Raw genomic sequence first — 26,979 nt, 5'->3', positions numbered from 1 at the left:
CCCAACCAGCAGCGATGGGTCTTGCATGTGGCATGGGTGCAGAAGCAGGTGCCACCAGCCTTGAAAAGAGCATGGATCTTGATCCAGCCCTTGGACTGGTGCTGCTCCACTCATCCAGCCCCTTTAACACTACTGCATTATCTACTGCATCCCTACCCTGCCTTCTGCTAGGCGTGGGATTAACCTGGCGACCTATTACCACTTGTTGCCAGATCCAACCCCCCTCCTGCAAGCCTGGGAGCCGCAGGCACCCAGCTCTGTGTTGGCGGGCGCTTAACATTCAGCTTTGCTTTCTGAAGAGTGTATTTTTTTGGCCAAGTGCAGGACTCCCCCTTCCACAGAAAAGAAAATCGGCTTTATTTATTTTTCATCCCTTTTGAGGAGAGAATCCGGCTCCCGGCTGCGTGGACCACACGCTGCAGTGTTTGTTCTAGGTTGCACTGCATTGTATTGGCTCGTGCCTTTTGCTTTAAGCTCCTGAGGGCAGGAACTTTGCTGTTTGTTTAGGCGAGTTTACAGTGCTGTGTACACTTACAGTTTTACAACATCATAATAGGACCTGGGAATAAGCTGGCCGGAGGAGAAAGAAAGATTTTGTACCTCCCATCCCTCCCCCACTCCCCAATAGGAAGGTTGCCCATTCCTTATGAGGCTTCCTTTAGTGTTGAAGTGCGCTCAATTGTCTTTTGGCTGCCTCTGATGCATTGCAATGATTTATTTGTAGGAAAGGACAATAATGCATTCGCAGGGGGAATCCACAGATATTTTCCCATCCCACACTATTTGTCACCTATTTTTAACTATTAAATCATTTACCAGTCAGGAAACAGTTTCTCTGTATTTTTTTCAGGGGTGGTCTTAGGATTCACTGAGCATCCCCTTGCAAAAGAGAAATCAGATCCAGCAAGTGTTGAGGTTTATGCCCACCCGGCAACATACTCAGATTTATTTCCTTGGAAAGAATAGGACCTGGTTCACAAATAGGGCTGAGCTGCAAAGTTTGCACCAGACTGAATTTTGCACACCCTCAGCAGCTTGGTTTTGCTTTGAGCCTCAGGTTGGTCCTGATTACTGCCTGCTAAGGATATCATGATTCCCTTTCCCCTGTCTGCAGCTTCAAGGCTTGTCTCTGGCTTCCCCCAATTCTCTCCCCCCCCCCCCCACCTTGGTGAGGAAGGCAATATGTGTATATATATAATATTATCATCATCATCACTGTTAGTCCACACACATGCAGCATATGTTATGAATGTACAAAACACAGCAAGCCAGGAACAACAAAGCCATGCCTATCCCGTCACAGAGAGAGATCTTTTGGGGTACTCCTCACTGCAACTGGAAAGCTTTTATTGTCGTTATTGTCATTTAAAATATCTAATAGTCAAGACACCTTTGATAGAAATAATAAAAATAAAACTAGCAGCAAGCTGGTTGGCAAGCCCAACTGAACTTTGCCCTTCAAAAATTCTTCAGCTCATAAACAATGATCCCACCGAGCTCCTCCCCTTCACAAATAGTAATTAGGGTTTGTGGCCTGCCTTAAGGGTCAACAAAGCTGAATTTCTTCAAATCAAGGGGGAAGGGCTAAAGTTGAAAATACATGCAAATAACAATCTGCTGCCATTCCATTCATTTAAATCAAGGGACTGCTGCTTAAGAGCAACTCCTGATCACTGCTGTAGGAGGATCTAGCTTTTTACAAAAAAAACTTCTGCATGCTGCCAATACCACACTGTGTGCTTATCTTTCAAACACTCTGACCTGTTCAGACCCAGACCATGGTGGCAGTCCTCCTAAATATTCACTAGCTGACAGACAAGAATATCAAGCAAGTAATACACAGTGTACAATCTCAAGCTTTGTTCTACTTACCAGGTTTTAACTTTTTAATGTCCAGAGACAGTGAGCAGTATTGGCGGGTCCTGCCAGGGGTTGGGGACCACAGCAAAGTGGGAGAGTTGCCCAGATTTTCTTTGAGTGGACTGACATAAAACAAATTTACCTAGAAAGAAGGGTGTGACTGCCTTAAAATGGCTAAGATGGGATCACATTGTGATAAACTGCAGCCATTGCACAATGTAATGACATTTCTAATAAAAGCATCAGATTGAGGACACTGCAGGTTTGGCTGTGTTTACAGAAGAAACAGGACCATGCCATTTCTAAGCAAAAAGGTATCAAGTCTGGCCTGGAAAGGCCTCACCCAAAGCCACACATTCCCTATCAAATGGCATCTTTTGTTCTCAATGTTGAATACTGCTTGTATTTGAATCAATGGGACTTGGTACTCTTTTGTATCAAGTAGCAAGTTAATACCTGTTTCTATTCAATGTATTCAATTAGGGCTAAAGATTGGCCACCTAACTGTAGGAGGGGGTCTAACCAACTTGTTGCTTCATTTCGACCTTTAATTTGGAGCCATATACAAACGTCAATCTAAGCTCATTTGAAAATAAAACTTCATCTCAGTAGAAAAGGTCCACTTCCCTTCACATTTTACTAAAAAAAAATGTGAAAGCAGAAGAATGTAAAAAAGTTGAAAGAAAAAAAAATGAAAATACCCCCCCACTGGAAAAAAAATATTTTGAAAATTTGAAAAAATGTAATAGAAAATTTCAGCTGAAATCAGAACACTTCATTTTTTAAAAGTGGTTTACCAGTTGTGTTTACTTCTTTTATTAACCACCACTATTCATAGCCCTCTGTGGACTTTATTTAATCCAGCCCTTTTACTCTCAAATTCCACACCAGTACTACCAGTTAGTTCAGGTCTATCACTAGCACTGCCATTGTTACTGCAAAGGTGGTTGTTACTGATGCAACTTAATCAGTAGTAGCCATGGTGGGATAATTTGGGTAGAAAAAGGATTTGGGAGAGTCCCTGTAGCAGTTTTAATGTGTCAATTTTCCACTTACTATCATCAGGGGTTCATCTCAATGAAGTACTTCTTCAGCATCTTTGTCATACCTATATCAGCTGAAAATGTGTTTTAGAAAAGTAAATCACATAGTAAACACATGGCAACAGCTGCATCTCCCAGGATCTTGGTTATGCAAGCCTTTGCTAATCCTATGTTACCTTTAATTTAAGGGCCTTAGCAAATTCTAAACTGTAAATCAGCTGTCTTGCCCACTGAGTATTCTGGAGATTGGATTGACCTCATATTTTCTGCATGGTACTGAACATCCTTATTTAGAGAACAAGGAGAAATGTTGGTGCACGAGAGGCACCTGATTTTCTGAAGATTTTTAAATAAACTTTAAATGGCTCCTTAGAGTTGCAGTTCTCTGTCTATTGGTGAGTGTTTGTAAAAGCAACAACTTCAAAGCCACTTCTTCAGTCCCTAGGGGTGTGTACAGAAGTTGCTTTTTTGCCATTTAAAATGCTTAATTGCCATAACGGAAGTGCATGGTTTTAAAGCACTCTAAAAATAGGTACAGAGCTTTAAATTAACTCTTGTTAAATAAGGCATTAAATATGAAGCGCTGTATTTTACTGCATTTTAGCAACCACAGTGCTTTAAATAACTTCTGTACACTGGTCACATTTCTAACCAGTAGAGAAGCCCCAAGAGGCTGCAGAGTACCCCCTGCCTCCTAGCCTGGCAAGTGCAGGGAGGCTCAGAGCCACCAAACACTGCACTTCTGTCATGTTTAAGAGTGCTGTAATTTTTTAGTGCTATAAAAAGTGCTCTTAATTATTGCGCTGTAAAACATGCCTGAAGCACTTCTGTATACACTCTAGGTTAATATGTCTACCTACCCAGATGCCACTTGTAATGCTCCGCTGACAATTTGTGTTCATGTATTTCTACTAGTTTGCAGTCTGCTGCTACCAACTTGGCATGTGTATGATCTTTTTCATTGCCCCAGGCAAAGCTATGAGGGATAGGTTGCACAGCTTTTTTTCTGGCACCACCTTTCTAGTTCAGTTGTCCTGCTGCTCGCTTAAGTTGTTTCCTGCCCCATCCCCTGCAATATTCTAAGTGCATCTTCTGTGCTACTCACCACTGTGCCTGGCAATAACAGTGCATATACTAATATGATGACCTTTGCCCAATTTGAGTCTGCACTCTGTTTCATTCTTAATTTATATTCAAGTCACGATAATCCTGGTCCCATTGTGCAAGGTACTGTGATACACGCACAAAAAAGCTCCTAAAGAGCTCCTTAACTCAGGATCTCTGTTTCTTTGCTCATCCTTATGTCCATCCTTTTGCCCTTCCACTATCTGCCTTTAAGTAGCTACCATTACACATACTTTTCTGTACATGATTTTCACTGTCATAGCCTCTGTGGCTTTGCTTCATAATAAATACAGGTTTCTCTCAATTTATGTGGATTCTATACAACAGTTTTCCTCGCTTTATGCCGTACATGCGTTCCTAGAAAACAGTGTATAACTCGAATTCGCATAAAGGGAACCCACTTTACAATGTAACAAATAGGAATACCTTCCAAGACCTTGACTGTACTGATGTGGCATCTCACCGCTCCTGGGGCAGCTGCAGCTTCAGAAGCATGGGCACCAGGTGCCTTGAGCAGCAGTCATGGGCACTGCTGCTGGGTGGCTTCATGGTTCACAGCTCCTGGGACACCACCACCCAGCTCAGGCCCCCTAAATAATTTGTTCTTCTTCCACCTATGGTCACTCCCACAATGCACTGCACAAAGCAGCTGACTGTGGGATTCCACCACACCAATTGCATAAGAGTGAATTTATCTCACATATAACAACTTTAGTATAAAGAGGGTCATTACGTAAGAGCAAATTTGCATGTACAGAATCTGCATAAAGCGAGGGAAACCTGCACATCTAATAGGGACTAAAGCTTTGGCTACATTTCAAAATGTATCTGGTCTGAGTGCTTAGCACTCTGACTATGTGCACTAGGTCTAGAATAAGTTTATCTGTAGATTTTCTACTCTTAACAATGGAGTGAGTAAAAATAGCAGTTTTACTACTTTGTACAAATTTTGTATTGTAAAGCTACATAACTTTACCATCTCCCTCCATTTATGGAAGATACAAGTACCTATATAGAAAATAGCAGTAATTTTCTAAATAAGACCAAGACAATTGTTTCTTGTGCACAAAGAGAAAGACTCATGCATTTTAGTAGATAGCCCACTATGTAATCTACCAGGCTGAATTACCCGGAGATACTTTGTTTTGAAGGGAGTGCAGAAATCCTGCAGATTTAATTGCCAATAAATCAGCATGACCTCTACTCCCTGGCACTTTTTTTACAATGATCTTTTCAAGCAGAAAATGAAGAGACTGATTTTTACAGTGTGTGCATACTGCCTATCGTAAGATAACAGCAATGACACATGCAGGTTTCTCCATTAAAGGCTACACTAGATAATGAAGGACTCAATCAATAGCATGTTTTGTTTGTTTTCTGGTTATTTTTGTCTTGTATTATGGTGATTTCTTTTTGTTATTATAAGGAAAGTACTTGCCTTTTAACAATCATCCTTTAACTTGCTGTTTCAGTATATTCAACAGCACTTGAACTTATTTCATTTCTGGTTTAATACTTCTTTTTAAAAAATTGACCCATTTTAAGGCTGCTGGCTATAGTTCATTTTCTAATCTGGAAAAATAGATGCATTCTTTGGTTTACACAGAATTGGGGTACTTTTCAAAGAAAATTATTTCATTGTGGTTCATAGTGTAAAATATTCACAGCTGTACTGAATAGAAACAATATTTGATTTTCCTTCTCACATCAAATATAGTTTAATGGTTCAAATTTATTATTAAAAACATAGGCTGAGTTCCAAAGTCTAGTGAGGTCAGCTGAAAGACTGCCAGTGGCTTCACTGGGTTTTGAATCAGGCTCACATTTAGTTATTTCAAAGTGCTTTGCAAATACTTAAGATTCACAACACTCCTTTGAGACACTGATTTTTATCATCTCATTATACCCATTTTACAAGTGGGTAAACTGAGGAAAAAGAGAGATTATGATTGTTATAGTGCCTGTGGAAGTTTAGGTGAATCACCTCTGAAGATCAGGCTATAAGTGATTCACCTAGAGTCCTACCCCAAGTCACTTGCAGTGCTGTCCCCAATCTGCAAGTGTCCTGGTATAGGACTCTAGGGCTAAGTACAGACAGTCAAAAAGCCTGAGGCTGAATTGATTCAGTCTTTGCAGGTTAGTCTAAAATACAGAGATAAAATTGAAACAGAAGTGAACAGATATTTACCTTTGATTCAGAAAACGCAGCCACGTGCCTGCAGTGGCTCAGGCCAGAAGTAAAAAGCAGGGCGGGCACTAGAGCATGGTTCTCTGGCATGTAGCCAGCAGGGGCTGTGTGTTTGCTCCCTCTTCCTGCTGCATGGAGATCTCTGGGATCTGCAATCCAAAATCACAGTAACAGGACTCTGTAGAGTTGCTTATCACTTCCTCTTGCTGCTTACAGGTGCCTCTGGGATTTGTACTCCACAATCACAGACAGCAGTAAGTTTGAGTGGGGAAAGGGGCATTTAACACCCACCTCCCAGGCCCCAGAACCCAGACAAGGTTTCCATGCCCCCCACCCGGGGCCTACATCCCCAGCCAGATTTGCCTCCCCCACCCATTTGTCAGGCAGCCTTCACCGCTCCAGCTACAAAGTGGAGGGGCAAGGTCAGCCCTGCTCTCTGGAGCAGACAGCACAGCAAAGCATGCTGGGCTGCTAGGGAACTGATTTAACTTGAACCAGGAAGGGGTTTGGGACAGAAGTTTCATAAACTGGTTTGGCCCAAATCAGTTAAGTCTGATACTACTTTCAACTAGGTTTATCTTAAACCAGTTCCAGCCATTTTGAAACTGGTTTATGTGCACTGAGCTTCTGTTCTGTTACAGGTTTAAATCAGTTTCTGATCACTTAAACTGGTCTGTGTTTAACTTCTGTCCTTAGCCCAGGGGAATTAACTCCCAGTTTGTTGTGGTAAGCTCTCAGCCACAGCCTCTCAAGAGCTGCAGTCTAGGTTGTTTAAAATCCCAGATTGTATAGAATCTCCATCATCCTCAGGAGCTGGCAGAGCCTTTAGGAACTTGGTCCTACTCCTTTAAGAGTTTATCTTCATTGTAAACTTGCCAATAGTCTCTTCCTGGGTTTTAGCCCAATGCCCCTAACTGTCTTCACACAAGACCCTTATACCTGGTCTCAAATGTGCTTTGAACCCAGACTGACTTGTTTGCTTGGCTGATGTTGTGGGTTTACTTTAGGGTGAACTTTGACCTGACAATTTATAGCAGTATGAAGCTAAGACCTAGGCAGTGGAATTCACATGGGTTTTGATAATCTTCCAATACCATACCACAATTCCCCCAGCCCATATATTCTTCTGCTTACTCACTTCCCAGTCTCCTCCTATATGTTAGACATGACCACTCTGTTTATATGCACCTGACTGGTACTTACCTCTAACCCCTTCATTCCATGAGGCCTGTTTCATTTCTTCTGGTCTCAGCTCACTTCAGCCCAACAGCCCTAGAGGATGCCATCCCAATGTTATGCTAGATGGCCACAGATGTACATCATATTTCTGGGTGACCACTCAGGCAACTATCACAAAGACCATGATTTGGGGAAATGCAATCCAACATCTGCACTGGTGTGAAATCATATCAAAGAAGCTGGCAGAGGTGCAGGTTTGTTTTGCCATCCAGTTGAGGGATTACATAAAAAACCTTAAGAGTGCCTCATGCAAAGCAAAGGATGACAATTGCAGGTTAGACAACTTCTTGTTCATTTGTTCCCACTACAAGGAGCTTGCCTGGGTACTTGCCAGTGCCCTGAGCATGTAGATCATAGCTCTGTGTACCAAACTTACAAGTATGGACAGTTTGATTTTTTTGATCAGAAGCAGATGAGATGGGAATGGCACAAGAAGGTATCCAGGTGACAAAAGGGGAGGTAAAGCACAACCACATGCCAATGGAGACCCTGAGCTGAGGAAGGCCATGCAGATGACTAAGGTAATGTCTTGGGCTTGTCTTGCAAGGATCGGTTTGGGCCTACTTCCTCTATCCTTCCTCCTACCCACCTTCAAAAGTTAAGATGGATTCCAAAATAGAAGAAAGCCCCAAATGCAAACCTAGTGCTGATGATTAATTCTCATTAAATTGGTTGTAATTTTTTGTTAAAAAGGAGGGAGAAAAATCAGTGCTGGGATTAGAGGATTATGAAGCAATATTCAGCATATCTTGACCTTTCTGTAATGCTGTCACAGGACTAAGCTAATGCAGTACCATGACCTGCCTGCAGCCACTACTTTAAATATAAAAGCCCATGAGGACTGGTCTTATTTGGTGCTCTTCCAACCCTGTATGGGTTGGAAGGAAGGGACCATAGCAGTTCTGCTGTTGGCATGCTTTCTTATCCTACTTGAACATCCTGTTAATGTCCATCTGAATTTCCCCCACTTCCTGGGGAAATTCCTGACAATTTTTCATGCAGGGAAACACTCAAGGCAGTTAGTGAGATTCGTGAGCAGGGCAAACTTACAATGGCTGGCTTTGTAGTTTACAGGCCATTTCTTAATTTGCTGTTCAGTCAGCAATTGATGATGTTTTCTTCATATGAAGAGATGATACACCATCACTCACTTGGAAATGTTGCTCCTTCTTCTAGTCAGGAATGCTCAGCAGATTAACATCCTGTGAGGCTACCCTGATCTGAAACACTCTTAAAAACAATGCTGGTAAGAAGTCCTTGGTCTGATTATATTAGCCCCTACCCCACAACCAGGTCCAGCATTTTATCTAGTGTTTTTCTTTTCTTTCTTTTTTTTAAACAAACGTTACCCATTAAACCTTTATCATAGTGCACTCATGGACTAGCAGCAATTTCTGAACAACTATTGTGTCAAGCTGTAATAAAGACATTCCAAGCTGACAAGAGTATCAACTCATAACTTTGCTTTGACTCAGAACATACAAGGGAGGAGTCCCTCCTTTCTATGCATAGGCAAAATATAACAAGCTCTTTCAGTGTCTTGTTCGCATGCTCCACTTCTATTGGACTGAGGCAGCCACCAAGGTCTCATGGGATAAGAAACCAGCAACAAAGGAGGAAATGGCCCAGGGATGACTTGCTGCATGAAATGCAACCTTCAGTCAGACCAGCACCTGAGCCACTAGAGAGACATGAGACTAGACATGTAGATACAAGGCAAGAGAAAGTGTCATGCATATATTAGAGGCCTTGGTGTAAGTGCTTGCATCTTGTATACATCCTCCATTATATAAAGACTAGAAAATACTCTGGGTATCCTTGTATGGAGACAGGCTTGCAAGGCCAGATTCCATGTTTTTGCTGATTTAAGTAGGAAAGCATTGATGTAACTATTTGAGCCTAATAACACAAAGTAACTGAAACCCATTACTATGAGGGATACAATGTAAACCACCATATACAAGAAACCTACCTACAGACCAACATACACAGAACCAGCAATCACCCTAAACACACAAAGAAAGCTGTAATATATAGCCAAGCCCTCCAATATCATAGAATTTGCACTGAGAAGAATACCCACAATTGTCACTTTGCAAATCTCAAAAGGGCTTTCACCCAACAAAGACACTTCTCCAGAGAGATCAATTGTACTTGTGAAAGAGCCACCTGGATACCACATGAAAAATTGCTGCAATACAAAAAGCAAATCCGCACGAATCACAAACCATTAGATATACCATCCTTCCCTGGAACCTATTTGGAAAATCCTCAAACAATTGCAACCCATTCCCGAAGACCCAATTCTTAAAGAGATCTTTCCAGAACCACCCATCCTAGCCTTTTAATGAGCACTGAACCTCGCCAACCTCAAATCCAGAAGCAAACTTCCTGTGGCCCAAAGCGCACTGAATGGATCCAGACCGTGCTGGGACAAGAAATGCAAAACCTGCCAACACATCTCTACCACCCCCACAATAACTACATGCTGCAACGAAACCATCACCATTCCTGGATTTTACACTGCACCTCCAGAAATGTAATATCTTATCCAGCGCACCTAATGCCCTGATGGAAAACATGTAGAAGAAACCAAACATGAACACACACCAAAAATCTATCAAAGACAAAAATACCCAATTACCTGTGGGTGCACACTTGTCACAAGATAACCACTGTCTCTCTCCCATATCTCAGTTCTAATCCTCAGAGGGAATTTACCAAACACATTTCATAGATGAGCCTACAAACTTCACTTCAAAAATCTACTGGATACAAAAATCAGGGACTAAATATAGACATCAGATTTATAGCACATTGTACCCCACCTACCATCTTATAACACCAGGTAACTTGTCTGCATTTTGCCAGCTACAATCTTCTAGCACCAGTCCAACATTCCCCTTTCCCCACCCCACCTCCCTTCCTGTCTCACACCTACTGTCTTCCACCCCTCTAATCCTCACTGCCAGGTATTTGCATTTTCATAGACTTGCATTTTGCATTTTGGCTTCTATTCTACCCAGGAGAGCTCACAATTCACCAGCAGACTCTCTATATACCTGAAGAAGGGTGTTTGTGCCCCCAAACTTGCAAAGAACAATTTTCCCAACTATTTAGTTGGTCTAATAAAAGATATCATATTTACCCAAAGAACCTTGTCTACCACAAGGGATAGCACTCATTGTCAAAAATCAAAACCTAACTGATAACTTCTGAAAGGCCATCCTAGTTAAACTTATCAAATTCTTCAGTTCACTGTGGGTGTGGGGGAGGTCTTCACAATCAACCCCTTTCATTAACATATACCCAATCAGATAGATAGATACATATCATTAATGATTGTATACCTGGGAAGGCTTGCAAGAGGGAAATAATGGATCTGAATTGTTGGAGAATAATAGACCTGAGTTGTTAGTGGAACAGAACAACTAACAAGAGCTCAGAGGTTTGGCCTACACCCATCCTTCCGGGACCGAATATGTTTTTGCATTTCCATCACCTGATCTAAATGCTGGTTAAACTTGTGGTTAGCTTTTTAATAAGGGATTCTCTTGGAAAAAAGACAAGCATGTTCTCTCTTTATTCCAGGGTCCTATTCAACAAAGTACTAATTTGGGAATAGAGGGCTTCACTTCTGAAGGTAGAAAGGGTTTTCTAAAATGATGGGGGGTTATTTGGAAGAAATAAAGTATACTTTTTGTCCAGAGAGGTAACTGCTAGATCTTGTCAGCACCCAAGCATTATGTACTTTGCTGCTGTATAACATACTTATGTTCATTAAACAGTCTTTGTGGTTGATCAAGGCCTGCATAATGATTGAGTACGAGGATAATACTTGTTGACATGTTCATGTGCTCCATGTGGCTGGCAAACATTGGGCATATGAGCTACTGATGCCCTCAGTGCTTCTGCCCTCTCATAGCCATCTTATTGTTTCAGGTGTATTGGTAATATCTCCCACCAGCAAGTAAACCTCTGCTACTAAAAGTGCTACTAAACCCAACATCATTTTGTTAATCAGGGACCTATAGCATTTTGAGGTAGCCAGCTGGATGACAAGGCCAACTGTTTTCTAGGCTAGTCTGACTTCCCTCATTTGTAGCACTAAAATAATAGAAGCTCTTCATACATATCCACAAAGTCTGACAGCTACTGCTGGGTCTTCCCAAAGCTACATAATGATGTGATCCCACAGCTTTGTAGAAGATGTCCTATACCAGGAGGAGAGGTCTACATAGAAGGAATCTTTATGCATGTAATTTGTCTTCACTGTACTATGTCAGCATGCATGATCTCCTCTCCAAGGTCCACTGCTGCATACGTGCCTTTCACTGGCTACATACTACCCTCTATTTGTATCCTGCCTGTACTAATAGTGAAGTCATTATAGAGGACTATTCAACCATATGGGCAGAAACCCTGTTTTAGCACCATTTAGAATACACAGACCCAAAGAGCATAAAGAGCTGAAAGTGTCTCTGTAAAGGTGCTGGTTGGCTAAGAACATTTGCAGACAGGAAAGAACAGATAAGTTCTCACCCAATGCGCTATGAAACAATTCATATAGCAGCTCCTGTTACTGGGAAGCTAAGAGCTCTCTGATGTGCACCCCAAACTCCTAGCACCACACATAGATAACTGCAGTGCTAGTATTGATCTATCTACATCAGGGGCAGGCAATTATTTTGGGCAGAGGGCTGCTTACTGAGTTTTGACAAGCCATTCAGGGCCACATGACAGGCAGCCCAGGGCAGATTAATATTAATTTTCTAAATTTTTTAGGGGCCCCACGGGCCAGATAGAATGGTCTGGTGGGCTGCATCTGGCCCCCAGGCCACATTTTGCCCACCCCTGATCTACATAGATGGCGGGGGGGGGGGGAGGTAATTGGCTGCAGTCTGGATGCTCACATGGTGCCTAGATGTACCTGAAGTAGGTGAATACATTTTACTTGCCAGTGCTGAGAAAACTGAGGATGGAGGTAGAGAGGCAGTCAACTTCTATCTGCTAATATGGGCAAAAGTTGGCAGCTAAATCTGTTTACATTATTTGGAAGGAAATACCTATGCTTTAGACTGCAGGATAGTGCAGAGATATATGACCTGGCTATAAGAACTCTTGCTGCAAAAATATGCAGCTCTTCCTGGGCTTTGTTACCCTATTTGCAGGCTAATTCCTCAGTAAGGCAAATGGTTAGAAACTGTTTCTGGTAACTCATTAGAGCTAGCCCCAGTATTTCTACACTGCACTGCAGTCTGCAGAGTACATTAGCCAAGGGAATCTATCACCTGGGTATCTGTGTGAATGGCAGCAGGCTGCTGATCAAGGATGTTTTCAGATGCGAGTGGGAGTTTATGGGCCTAGAAGGAAACTGCTAAGGAGCTGGAGAGCCTGGGTTTGGAAGGACTGGAAGGAATTCTGCAAGAAGGTAAAGTGTGAGTCTGTACATGTAATACAGGTAGGGTCCACCTGCTTGCCTGCTTCTCCCTTTAAGCCTCCTTATACCTCCCACTTCTCACCTGCCATGGCTTTGATGTTGTTTGTTGTTGGGAACGGGAAGTCCTCAAGACAGTAGCAGCCTCACAGGTAGCCTGGTCTAGCCAATCAGGCCAGCCACCCTACCTTCTTGTGTCCACTCATACCCAGACAGCACTCTGCCTTTAGGGGGTTGTTCTCATGGATTTCTGAGGGCTTCAGCTACCATAGCTGAGGCCCCATTTTCCTCTCTGGCTGTGCACTGCCTCAGTCCACTGATTAAGTCCTCAGCTTCTGGGGTATCAGCTTTTCCTGGACAGCAGCCCCCCTTGCAGTCTGCCTCATGCCAGATTCCACCTCACAGCTTCACGTTGTCCCCTGGCCCCTATATCAGGGCATGCCCCAGTATCCTTATCCATAGTCTCTTCTACCCCTGTAGTCACAACCCAGTTTTCAGGTCACAAGTCCAAACCAAATAAAAGAAATACAAGCTGGTGGCTTCAAAAGAAAACTAGTAGTCTTCCTCCTTGGGTGAATGCTGCCTACAGGTCTTATCTGCTTAGGAGCCTTCTTCCCAGCTTCCTTCGGTGGCATATGTTTGTCTGTTCCCAGCAGCACCCACTTTTTTTTTTTTTCATGTTTCAGGCCAAATTAGCCAAATCAGTTCCAAATTCCATCAGCTGAGCTCAGTTGTTCAGGTCTGTGTGGAGTTACTACCAGCATGCATCTTAGCTCCCAGACTCTTCAGCCTAGGGCTTCAGATATTCCCAAATCCATGGCAGTCATCCTACATGCAAGCCCCAAGCCTGAAGGCCTTGGAGTTCATATGCCTCCTAGTCTTGCAGCACCCACAGTCTCAAGAGTTCCCCCTCCCTACTGCAACCCCCACCTTATATGGCCCTGGCTATGTTTAAATCCCCCAATTTAGTCTCCTTCTGGTCACCTAACTAGCTGGTCACCCAGTGACCAGCTGCAGTCAGTTGCTCATTAACCGCTTGTCTTATCAGTCCTGGGCTCATTCCACCTACACTGCTAATCTTAACTGCCTACTCTTGCAAGCCTCACTGGTAACAGTGGCACCAATTCCCTGTTACAGTGTTCATAAAGAAGGAACTATTGATCCCAATTTAAAGTTTTGGGTGATGGCTGGACAAGAGTGGGCAATGCTTGTGAGTTTTGTGCTGAAAATTTAAGGTTGAGCTGAAACACTGGTTCTCAAAGTGCCAGTTATAAGTAAAAAAAACACAGTGACCTGTGGGTTTTTGAGATGAAGTCTCTCGGTGCCTGTGATACATACAGGGGTATAGCTAGGCAGCTCTGTGTCCAGGGCAGCTGCTGCTATAGTTGTGGCAAATTTTGTCCCTCTGCACAAAGGTATCACCTGGAGCAGTTGAGCTCTCCCCTCCCCCCATCAGGTACACTACTGGACATTACTTGACTCCATCAGGATTTGAACTATTAGCTCCATGAAGCCTAAGCATTTCAATCAGAAGACACTGAACCTTAAGCAGCCAGCTATTCAAAGTATGTCTCAATGGGCTTTCGGTTCAATTCGGCATACTGTTTTCTCTTCACTATCTGATTACTTTTGAAACTATTTTGCCGGCAGAGGAAATTCGTTGAGATATTTACTTTGAGATGTTACTCCTGCATCATAATACAGCTAGAACACATCAGATCATGCCCCAGACTGCTTGCTTTCCTGTGAGGTCCCCCTTAAGGTAGTAGAACAGCCCTCTTGAGCATTCCCTATATAAGAGTTAAGGAACATTACACCCTAGTTATTTCAGGCTAGCAGAACAGCTGATAGGCAATCATCCAACATGGCCATAACTCTGATCATCTCTTGAGGCTGCTGTGAGTTAGCCTTGGTACCAGGCCAGTCCCTCTCAGGAGTGCAACACAAGCTGAAAGGCACTCCTTCTCTCCCCTCCTACATCCTAGGGGTCCTCAGGAGACAGTGCAGAATTGAGATCTTGGACTCTCATATCCTCAGCAATATCCCTGCAGCTGAGCCTATCATCATACCAACATTGCATAGTACCACACAGGACTCATTTCAGTCCCAGGCCTGCAAGATTGTGAGCATATAACACATTATTTTGAGTGGGAGCTAAGAGCATTCAGCATCTGCAGAATCAAGCCTTTTCAAGGCTTTATCAAGCTCCTGAATTATAACAATTCAATAGTTTCACTCATTGAGAGGATTTTTTTTATGTTGAACCCCATGTTAGTCTTCCCTTTAGCATCTTCAAATCCCTAATTCCACTCTAATCTGCCCATGTAAGTCCTGTGGACAGGGGACACTTCTGTCAAAATTCGAGATAAGTTTCACAAGCCATTTTTGAAAGGTATGACTAAGGTCTGGTCTACACACTTACGTAGCTGCACATAACTAAGGGAACATCCTCCTTGCTCATTCCATTGGCTCTGCAAAGTTGAATACAAAACATTACACGGTCTGTAGAATTCATATTGCATTCACTAGCAACCTCCCCCTTCCCCCTCACCCTCAGCCCCTCCATGATAATCCGGCTCTTGATAAGGCTCTTTGTATATTTTGTATAAATACAAACTATTCAGTGTTCAGCTGCTCTCAGCTTTATATAGACAGTGTGACTAGTGTGAAATGTTCCTCTTTGTAATGAACATGTTTCAGCCCCATTTCTACTCCAAACTATACTAGTGTCATATTAAGCATTTTGCCAGGTGAGGCTAGTTTTGAAAAACCTTACCTTCTAAAATAGTTGGGAATGGTCATTCTTTCTAACTCTCATTGGTACAGATGGGACTTACCAATATGTCAGGAGGGTGGTAGAATATTACTGCTTCAAAGCAAATGGACATCCTCATATTTCCGCTTTTTAAAAAATTACCAAAAGATTTAACATGGTTTGGATAGAGGGGGCACTCACATTTCTTAAGATCAAATGATGCTCTAAGTACTAATTCCATGGATCTTTTTCTCTACTGGTAAAATCAGCTATTTTTCAAACTTCCCTATAATAAACCTAATCAAGTATATTTATCACAGAAGTCACCAGTGGTCTTTGTATTTGTAGCTATAATGTACTGATTATACACTGAATTACTGAACAATAGTAACTTAGAATTCTTTAATGGTTTTCAGGCATTTACTCTGCATCTCACTCAAAATATGCAAGGCTGATATTCTCAAATTGGGATTTTCCTGCAGAGTTGGGAGCAGGGGGTAAGCCTCTCATGTGGCTTTCAGGAATTCTATAAATTACTTGCTTCATTTCAATTCCAAAGGCAACTTCTGCATTTTAAGCTCTAAATTTAGACACTATCTATCTTACATGCATGCACTGAGCCTGATATAGATTTGGTTCAGTCAGCCATCAGTACAAACAATAATAGCAATAAATGCTGAGGCCCAAATATTGATGTCTTTTGTTGAGGAAAACTCTCAAATCCCCTTGGATTTAACTATAAACTCTTCTTGTTTAAGAATCACAGAATTTTGTCCATAGAGCTTTTTCTTGTATTTAAATTCTACACTAACGCCATTATGTTTGGACAAGTCAAGAGCACTATTAGCAAAATGATTTTCTTAATGTTGCAGTTCTGTTTCTGGCACTGAAGCAGCTCTAGACATCTTCTCTGTGTAAGGCTTATTCCTTTTTCTCCTCACTAAGTACTCAGGAGGAAGTTGAAAGCAAGAATACAGAGAACACAAATGCAAGAATACAGTGAACACAAACCGAATGCCTTCCCTACATGGAACAGGAGCTCTGAGGAAACTTGCTGGGGAGACTTTTAAAAGGCTTTGCAATCTCAGTGATACCATCAGAAAGAATATATCCCCAGGGAGCAATGCCCTTCAGAATCCTATGAGTTTCAGTAGTACTATGCAGGGATCCACACTATTACAACATCAGATACTTTGCTTGAATCTTCTACAACAGTGGGTTTTCAACTATTTTAGATTCAAGGCACCCCTCGAATGTCTCAAGGTACCTTTTGGGAAATGCCAGCTCTGAGTTCTCACTCTTTTTTTTTTGACTACACTAAAATACTAGAACAAATTTTCTTTTGCAAAGACTTCAAGAAGGCCACAGTATGCCAGAAAGTTGTTAACATTTTGTTTTTAACACTATTTGAAAGCTCTGAGGTTATATTGTGAATCATGTTTGCACACCTAACGGAGCTTACGTTGTATGGCACCCTTGAAAGGATCTTGTAAATAGAGATCTGTGGCACCCTGGCTGAAAATCACAGTTCTACAGTATCATTGCTCCCATCCGTTGTCTTTTGACTTCTAACATTGCAAACTCTGTCAGGGATGGAGGGGTGTAAAGTCTGTAACAATTTCAGTTTTTGTAGTTTCTCAGATTTACAGCAACATAGCTGAGGTTATTCTGACTCTTAGAGTATAGAGGAACTTTAGCTTTCTGTGCAGAGCTAACTTTATCACTCTCAGCCATATTGTACAAAAAGAGCTAGTTAGAGTTGCCAGCATCTCACACAATATCTCTACTGTCAAGTGTCATCATGACAGTATAAAAGCAACATGCCACTTATTAGTGTAGAACAGGACATGGTTTAGCAGGCTTCCTACAAAGATCAGAGCCGTTTAAAAATGCTTCTGGAAGCAGAGAATATAAAATAAAAGTATTGGCACTGGTACTTGTTTTTTAATTGGAAGAGAGAAAAAAAAATCCTTTGTTCTCAGAAATTGGCACTACTTATGTTTTCACAAAGCATTTTATATACTTTGGAGAAAACACCAATTTATTCAAGGTGCCAAAGAAACTCTGAAAACAAAATTACATGCAGTGGCTATGATTTCACAGAGTCTTGTATTACTGATCACTAGTAAGGAAGAACATCGAGCAAACTAAAAAGGAATTTCTTAGACAGTGTTTGTTAGCTTTATAATTGCCAGTGCTGCTGAATAGAGTATGAATTCTTTTACACATCTGTATCACAGCTGATGAAGAGCTCATGAAAACTCCTGAAAAAAATTCCAAGTTGGTGTCTCAAGGATGCAAAATTCTAGTTCATGTAGGTTCTATTAACTGTCCTACAGGCTGACAATATATCTTTTTTCTTATCCAAGGCACATATATGAAATATGCTCTTGCCGTTCCTCTGGAAAACCTGAAGATTATGGTCAACATGGCTGTATTGTGCACCATGGAGCCAAAAGGCACAAGACAAGGAACCTTGTAACTCTTCATATTGAATGTTCTGTCCTCAAAATAAATAGCTGGGAGAGGATGCAGGGAGAAAGCATAGGGCAATGAACCTGTGGGTACTGACAGATCCAACCATAGGGAGGGATAGCTGCAATACTCCACTCACCTTGGCAGCAGGGCTCCCTAGAAAGTCATGCTGTCATTGTCTCCCACCCATGGATATCTCCTTTATTGAGGGTGCTACAGGTGCACAATATTAATAATTTTTAAAAACCTGGCTTGAGGGAATGCTAGTTTTTGGACCAGTAGTGGTACTTAGAGTAGAGGGGGAAACCATGGCCCCAGCCCTACTGAGAGAGGGTACAAAAATAGCAACCACTGCTGTCACTGGCAGCCCAGCCACTGCCATGGCCCAATGCACTGCCACTACCCAGGGCATGGAACTGCTCGGTTATGCCCATGCCTTGAACTTTTTACCATTATTTCTGTCCCCGGAGCCAAAGAATCCAAGCAATCAGTGTAGAAGTATGGGGCTTTCCATAGTCTTTTCAGGAAACACATGTACATCGACATGTGCACTGAGGGAGTGTACTGCAGAACTTCTCTCAGCTTCTCTGCCTGCATTTGTTTTCTATTGCCCATGGAAGTGGAAACATTGAGCCCTCAGGTAATGGGTCAATTTTAATGAGCAAAATGAAGTGACAATATAATGGAATTAAATGCCGATCATCCTCCGCTTCTCATAGTATTGCAGAAGCTGGACCTGAATTCTGTATCTAGGACGTCTTGATTTTTGAGATCTTTGATTCACCAGACTGGAAAACCTCTGGCAACTTCACGTAATAGTTTCTTTTTTAAAAAGAGTGAAGTAGATCCTGATTCAAGTAGCACAGAATCCCCTCTCTACTAGTTTTATGTTCAAATCACCTTTAGCTTAGAAGATGCTTAGGACCAAACCTGCAACTGGTGTAAATTAATGCCCCTCCAGTGGAGTTAAAACAGCTCTACCAAATCACAACCTTTCTTTGGTTGGTGTTCCCCTGTTCAAGGTCTGAGGTATGGAGTGCTGCTGAGTTGTTATAGAAGTAAAATATAAATTGACTTTGCTAAGAAGGTTGTTAGCTTACTTCAGGGTTCTGCTGTAAGACTATGTTGTATAACTGTTAACCTGAAGCAACAATGCCCAACAGTCCAATTATTATAAAAGCACTTGAAAATGCTTTTGTGGAGAGCTTTATTTAGAAACACTTTAATTAAAATGAATACAACTTCTGACAGTGATTCATGTGTGCTATGCTAGTTACATTACTTTAAAATACAACTTCTAATTCAGTTGGGTAATGAATTTACCATCAGTCCAGAAAAAAAAAATCAAATATATTTATAATTTGTCATTGTTGGATGTTGGCATACGCTTGAATTCATGAGTTATGAGTTCAAGTCACTGCAAAGGGGGCAAAAACAAATAACCCACAAAAAACCAGCACAAAACCAATTGATAAGCTGTTGCAAATTATCCCATGATCCTTTTACATTATGAGAATGCAGAGAATGTGGACTAAAACCCACTGGCTTGAAGGCTAAATTAGAGAGTCAAGTAACCACCATTTTTGAAAGGGATGGAATTACTACTTGGAAAGGATAGATGTATTATTATCATTAGTATGATTTAATAAGACTAACATTAACAACATCAATAATAATATGCATTTATTTTTGTTGTGGTTGTATCTAGAGGCTCAAGTAAAGGTTAGACTTTCTCACTGTGCACATGTCCAGCAAGAAGACAGACTCCAAATTTAAAAAAAATACAGTCTTGATTTAAATAAAGCTGAGGCTATTGTTCTTGGAGATTATATCGCAAAAATACTTCCTAGAGAGAAAAGAACAATAGGCCCCTAACCATACTGACACTGGAAGATACAGACTTCCGGTGAGAAAGGAACAGTGGGTAAAGGTCATGCTGATTAGGTGGGATGAATCTTCAAAAGGAAAAGAGCAAAAGATACAGCTTAAGGGAGACAAACTAGGTAAAGCAACAAACAGAAGGAAACAGTGCATAGGAAATAGGAGCTGCCATACTGCATTAGTTGCATAGTTCAGCTAGGCCAGTATCCTGTTTCTGACAAGGCCCGCCATAATTACTCTGCAGAAAAACCGCAACAGGCAGATGTGGAACACTCTACCTCTTACGGTAGGTCTCCTCCTAAAGGCTGAAGTGTTAAAGATGGGCTTAAAGCAAGAGGTTTACTGTGCCTTCCAGAATTTTTTTTTCAGCAATATCAGTAACAAGTCTAGATAGTCTTGTCAGTCACTTAAGTATCCAGTCACTTTTTGGGAACAAGCCAGAAGAGTGCTACTTGTAGCAGAAAGGGCTAACCAGGATACAATCTTCAAAGCAGAGGTAAACTGTTGCTTAATTCACTTGTAAGTTCATACAAAAAGATCAAAGCTGCATAGATATGAGAAAATTGTTAGTCTGTTTGAAAAAAATCAAAAGGCCGACGAAAACACACGCTGTTGAAATCCACTGAGCATTTTTTAACCTTCAGGTCTTTGCAGGCTTTGTTTACATGAACAGAACAATTTCTTGGCTGTGCTTGGGGAATGTGTTTACCTTGAAACAAGCTTATTCCACAGCTAGGTGAACTTAAGGCAAATGAACAATAATACTTTACATGAATGATATTTGCAACCTTAGCTCTGCATGGTGACCTACTTAGGCAGAGATTCTTCCACTAATTCGCTTGATCTGCATGTGTTTTTTATAAATATTTGTGGAACATTTCTGTTTAATTTTCCAAGAGCCATGGCTAAAATGTCTGTGTCTTCATCTCATTATTTTTTCATGTCTTTGAAAGCGAGTATTGCAAATAAACTGAAAAGCTGACCTGCTCAAAGAAGAGAAGTAGAGAAACAGTGGCTGAAGTTTGTATGAGTTCCTCTCCCTAAAGACACAGCTCAACATGAAGGGAAATGATGGGTGTGTATCCTCTCATAAAAGATGTATGTAAAGAAATGGGTTTAACAAATGCAGGAGAGGCTGGAAAGGAAAGGGAGCTCTTCTTTCACATTTATCATTCAATCTTTGAGTTACAGCAAAAGCAGGTTTCAGAATTTGATCAAGTGTATCAGTCTTTAAAATGTTAATTTGTTTTCTTCCTCAGCTTTGTTTGAGAATGGAGGACAATCATATCAGTATTAACATCCTGTCTGTTTTCAAAGGAACATATAAATACCTGTTTGTGAGAATGGAGGCAATTAGCTGGTAGGTTGGCTTGCTACTGCAGCATTCTGTCAAGAACTCTTTTATTACTCTACCAAATGTTTCCGATTCTCAAGTCAGTTGTAGCAGTATTCATTGTTTTTTGCAGTTTCCCAGAAGCAAATGGCACAGCAGTCAGGACTGGAAGCTGCTGGATGTCAGCCACAAATTAGGGGTGTCCCCAAATAGAAAAGTAGCAGATGAATTTGCTTCCCAAGCTTATGCCCAGTGCTGAAAAAGAAAGAGATGAACTTGAAAGTTTCATAGTGTAAAGTGATATGGGCACAGGGAGATAATTCCACAGTATATAAATAAAAAAAAATCCAAAACAAAACAAAACACATGCACTTGTGTCAAACCACGAATGGGATCTTACACACTTGCAGGCATCCATGAAAATATATTCCACTGCAGTACATAATAATTTCATTGACTTTCATTGTAGTCTAGTTGAGAGTCTTGAATTTGCAGAAGTTTCTAACCTGCATAACTAAACTACTACTTTCACTGCATGAGTCACCTTTGAAGTGAAAAAAGGCATGTGATGTTCTGCCATACATGAATTATGCTGTTACAGAATAGCATTTACAAAACTTTGGCAAGTAAAGGTACGTTTAATTAAAATGAATAATGAGTATCATCTTAAACTAGACTCAATTTCTATCCAGATTTATTTCACTATTACTGCTCAACTACTGCCTATTTGTGGGGGTTCCCAGTCATATTATCCTGTATGAAAAATATACACATGCTTCTTCTGTGAAAGAAATGTAGCAACAATAAGAGAAACTGATGATGCACAAAGGGCTAGACCAGTGGTGGCCACCCTATCTGTTAGGTGTGCCACAAATTAAGCCCTATGCCCTGCAGGGGCTACTCCCATCCTCTTCCCCTGCCCAATCCACCGCTCTACTCTCTGCTCCCTGACTTGTGCTTCCTCTCTGATCTTTGCTTTGTTTTCTGCTCCCTGCCCTACATGCTGCTGTCTTGTCTGCCTCCTCCTTGATCTGTCGCATGCCACATAGGCTAAGTACAGACATTCAAAAAGCCCAAAGCAGGGTCAATCTTAGTTACGTGGTTTTCTGTAAGCAGCGCAGTTTAGATCAGTAGTGAACAGAACACACATTTGCCTTTTGGTGGGGGACCAAATCTTAGACCAGGTCCCATCATTTTTAAACCTGTCTATATGTGCTGAAATTCTGTTCTGTTACCAGTATACACTGGTTTTGTGTGCTGAACTGTTATGGATATAGACCAGTTTCTGATCACTTACACCAGTAAAAGTGTAATGTCTGTACCTGGCTATAGAGGTTGCCTGTGCCGTTTGTGGCACATATACTGTAAGCGAGCCACCCCTGGAATAGATCTACATAGAGGACATGCCCTGAGGTAGGCAAGCAGGATATCTATACAAAACATAGCAAGAGTCAGGCACTTTATAATGGGATTAATGAAAGGCAGCAAAAGCTGACTGGGGAGCTGCCTAAGCTAGCCAAGGACAGGTATGTGGCATAAACCCCACCCTTCTCTGGCACTTCTCAAGCAAATCCCAGGGCGTCATTCTCCTGTTTTACTCAGCCTTGGTGAGGCTGCAGCTGGAGTACTGCATCCAGTTTTGGGCTCCATAATTCAAAAAGGATGTGGAGAAGCTTGAGAGAGTCTAGAGGAGAGCCACGCTCATGATCAGAGGTCAGGGTAGCAGACCTTATGACGAGAGGCTGAGAGCCATGGGACTCTTCAGCCTAGAAAAGCACAGGCTCAGGGGTGATCTGGTGGCCTCATATAAGTTCATCAGGGGTGCTTACCAGGATCTGGGGGAACGTCTGTTCACCAGAGCCCCAAGGGATGACAAGGATGAATGGTCACAAACTCCTCCATGACTGTTTCAGACTTGACATAAGGAAGAACTTCTTTACTGTCTGAGCCCCCAAGGTTTGGAACAGGCTGCCGCTGGAGGTGGTTCAAGCACCTACTCTGAATGCCTTCAAAAGACATCTGGATGTTTATCTTGCTGGGATCCTATGATCCCTGCTGACTTCCTGCCCCTGGGGCAGGGTGCTGGAATCAAGGATCTTCCAAGGTTCCTTCCAGCCCAAATGTCTATGAAATCTATGAAATCGAATCAAAACATGAAAGCAAAAATAAGAACTGAAGAAGGCTGTTCTTAACTTGTGCTGGTCCTTTGGAGTCACTGCAGTCATTGCTCCATGCTGCAGTCAAGGTGCCTCAGCCATCCTCACCTGGGTGCAGGTTAGCCTTGGGGCCTCATCAAGGTGGAGGGGGGGGTCCTATCCGGAGACCATTTTGCCTCCATGCACCCCTCATAGCACTGCTGGCCTCTGGCCTCCAAGAGACCTCTTTGGCCCCAGGCTGCTCTTATTCCCCCTCTCCTCCAGGGATGGGCAATTCTGCCTGGCCTGGATGGCCATGTTCCTAATCACCCACCACTGAGGAACATTCCCCCAGCTGGAGCTGACTGTTGGGGCTGCACCAGCTGTGCTGGCTTCCGGCTGGCTGGTGAAGCTGTGCCACAGCTGCATCTTCACTAGAGTTGGTGGGGAAGGAGGTGGGGAAACTCCTGGGTTGGAGGCGGCTCGGACACACTCCTCCCCACAGTAGTGGGTTCTGACCCCTTAGTATCATAGTATCATAGTAGCTAGGGTCAGGAGGGACCTGAACAGATCATCTAGCCTGACCCCCTGCCACAGGCAGGAATGAATGCTGGGTTCAGAAGACCCCAGACAGGTGATCATCCAACCTCCTCTTGAATATGCCCAAGGTAGGGGCGAGGACCACTTCCCTGGGAAGTTGGTTCCAGATTTTGGCCACCCTAACTGTAAAATATTGCCTTCTGATCTCCAACCTAAACCTATTCTCCATCAGCTTATGACCATTGTTCCTCGTCACCCCAGGTGGTGCTGGGGAGAAAAGAGCTCTTCCTATTTGCTCTTGATCTCCCCTGATGAGCTTGTAGGCAGCCACCAGGTCCCCCCTCAGCCTCCTCTTGCTGAGGCTGAACAGGTTCAGGTCCTTCAGTCTCTCCTCATAGGTCCTGGCCTGCTGCCCTCTCACCAAGCGGGTGGCCCTCCTCTGAACTCTCTCCAGGCTGGCCACATCCCTTTTGAAGTGTGGCGCCCAGTACTGGATGCAGTACTCCAACTGCGGCCTGACTAAAGTCGCATAGAGGGGGAGTATCACCTCTCTGGACCGGCTTGAGATGCACCTTTGGATGCACGACAAGGTATGGCTGGCCTTGCTGGCGGCAGTCTGGCATTGGCGGCTCATGTTCATCTTGGAGTCAATGATGATTCCAAGATCCCTTTCCGTCTCTGTGCTTTCAAGAAGGGAATTCCCCCTTACATGTCTAGATCAGCTTTTCCAAAAGACATGAAGGAATGGGGCTCTGTCATAGGACGGGTTCCTCAGGGATGGCTGTGATACCCCTAGGTCCCCTTGACTATGCCAATCCTGCCCAATGGGCACCCTCTTGCTCTCCTGCCACGTTTTGGTGTAACTGTAGTAGATGGAGAGGTTGCCCTCAAGATTGTAAGTTGCACACGGTCCTGATGGACCCCACTGAACCCTGTGGGTTCTCAGACCTCTTTTGGGTCCCGCTCAAAATGGATACCTTTCAGGACACCCTCGGCCTTATGGGCTAGATGCATGGCTCCAAACCGCTCCTTTACTACGCCCCAAGCCTTGCATTCACATGTTGTCCCTTCTAGGCCTTAGTTTAGCTTGGCCTCCAATCATCACTGGGCTCTCTGCAACCCTGTCTTTCTCGGCCCCCCCTGGAGCTGGGCTCTTGGTGGCCCTGTCTCTCTCTCAGCACCCCTGGCACTGGGGTATGCTCTCCCCCTTCTCACTGCCCTCTGGCTCTGGGGTCTGCTCTCCCCCTTGTTACTGTGCCCACACTGGTGCTGAGGTTCGCTCTCCCCCTTCTCACTGTGCCCACACTGGCGCTGGGGTCTGTTCACCCATGAACACTACACCTACACTGCCGCTGGGGTTTCCCACACTGTAGTGGGTCCCCAATGAGGCCTCCTCCTTCCCCAATAGCCTCAGTCCAATCTCTGGTCTTATTAAATAACAACCAAAACTTGAGCCCCTGGACTATAACATAACACAAAAGTTCAGGGTGTGCTCTGCCCCTTTAAAGAGTCCAACTTCTTCCCTGACACTAAGTGCCTGGTAGGCAAAGGTACCTGGTGAGCTCCTGGAGCCCCATTAGCTCTACATGCAGCATATCAGGCAGCTCCAGTGTCTCTGGGCAATTCCTCCCTGGAGGCTCCTTCCCCTTTGGCTGCTGGCAGGGAACTGCCTCTCTAGTCCTGGCCCTCGTGTTTCTATGGGCTCAGGGCCCTGCCTCTTCCGGTCAGCTGACCAGGTGCAGGTTAATTTGCTCATTAGCCTGTTGCCATGGTAACCTGCACCTGTGGGCTTCTGTGTGGGTCTTTGGGCTCTCTCCCCAGGCAGTTTCTGCTCTTAGAGGAGCAGGCACCTTAGTGCCCTGCGACAGGCTCCTTTTCTATCCAGGAAGTCAGTGGCAGGAGCACTCACCCAGTATGTGGGAAACCCAGGTTAAAGTCATTTCCCTGTCTGAGAGGACCTGAACCTATATCTTGGCTGAGGCCATCACAGTTTCTCCTGTGCTGACACAGTTTTAATTTTCATGTAATAATTAGACATACATTGGGACTGAGGAAAAGAGATCAATTCTGATTCTCTCGCCTAGTGGTTCGGATACTCCTTTGGAATGATGGATCAATTCCCTGCACTCTACCTCATTCTCTATTAATTATTTTTTTCATGCTAAGTAGTCACCGGAGCAGGGAACGGTGATTGCCTTGGCCACTAGGTCAGAATTTTGTTTCCACTTCCTCTCTTTCATTCCTTTCCTCAATTAATATCTATTCATATTCAGGTACTGTGGCATAACATTCAGGTTGCCTTCTATGACCAGGTCACAAGAGCCCTGGATGCAGGTGTCGTGGTGGATGTAGTCTTTCTAGACTTTAGGAAGGCCTTCGACACTGTCTCTCACCCCATCCTCATTAAAAAATTAGGTGACTGTGGTGTTGACGCCTACACAGTCAGATGGGTCACAAACTGGCTGGAGTGCCACACCCAGAGAGTGGTGGTGGATGGGTCATTTTTGACCTGGAGGGATGTGGGCAGTGGGGTTCCCCAGGGCTCAGTCCTCGGGCCCCCAATGTTCAATACCTTCATCGGTGACTTGGACGAGGGGGTGAAAAGCACCTTGTTCAAGTTCACAGATGATGCTAAGATGTGGGGAGAAGTGAGCACGCTAGAAGAGAAGGACAGCCTACAACTAGATCTGGACAGGTTACAGAGGTGGGCGGATGAGAATAGGATGGGTTTCAATACAGACAAGTGCAAGGTATTGCACCTGGGGAGGAAGAACCAGCAGCATACCTACAGGCTGGGGAACTCCCTTGTTAGCAAAGAGGCAGAAAAGGATCTTGGAGTCACTATTGATTCCAAGATGAACATGGGCCGCCAATGTGTCAGGAAGGCCAACCGCACCTTGTCATGCATCCATAGATGCATCACAAGCAGGTCCAAGGAGGTGATCCTCCCTTTATGTGGCATTGGTCA

General features: G+C 43.2%; 1 long non-coding RNA gene across 1 annotated transcript in view; it reads left to right on the top strand.

Moving 5' to 3' along the window:
- Positions 1-20,695: 20,695 nt before the first annotated feature.
- The window catches only part of LOC132245854 (uncharacterized), a 38,982-nt gene continuing 32,698 nt past the window's right edge, over positions 20,696-26,979 (top strand). Inside the window, exon 1 of the long non-coding RNA XR_009457589.1 lies at positions 20,696-21,078. This is a non-coding gene — a long non-coding RNA (uncharacterized LOC132245854). The remainder of the gene's footprint in view (positions 21,079-26,979) is intronic.

Source organism: Alligator mississippiensis, chromosome 1 (genome assembly GCF_030867095.1).
Source record: "Alligator mississippiensis isolate rAllMis1 chromosome 1, rAllMis1, whole genome shotgun sequence".
Taxonomy (NCBI): domain Eukaryota; kingdom Metazoa; phylum Chordata; order Crocodylia; family Alligatoridae; genus Alligator; species Alligator mississippiensis.
This window is presented reverse-complemented; position numbering and strand designations above follow the sequence as displayed.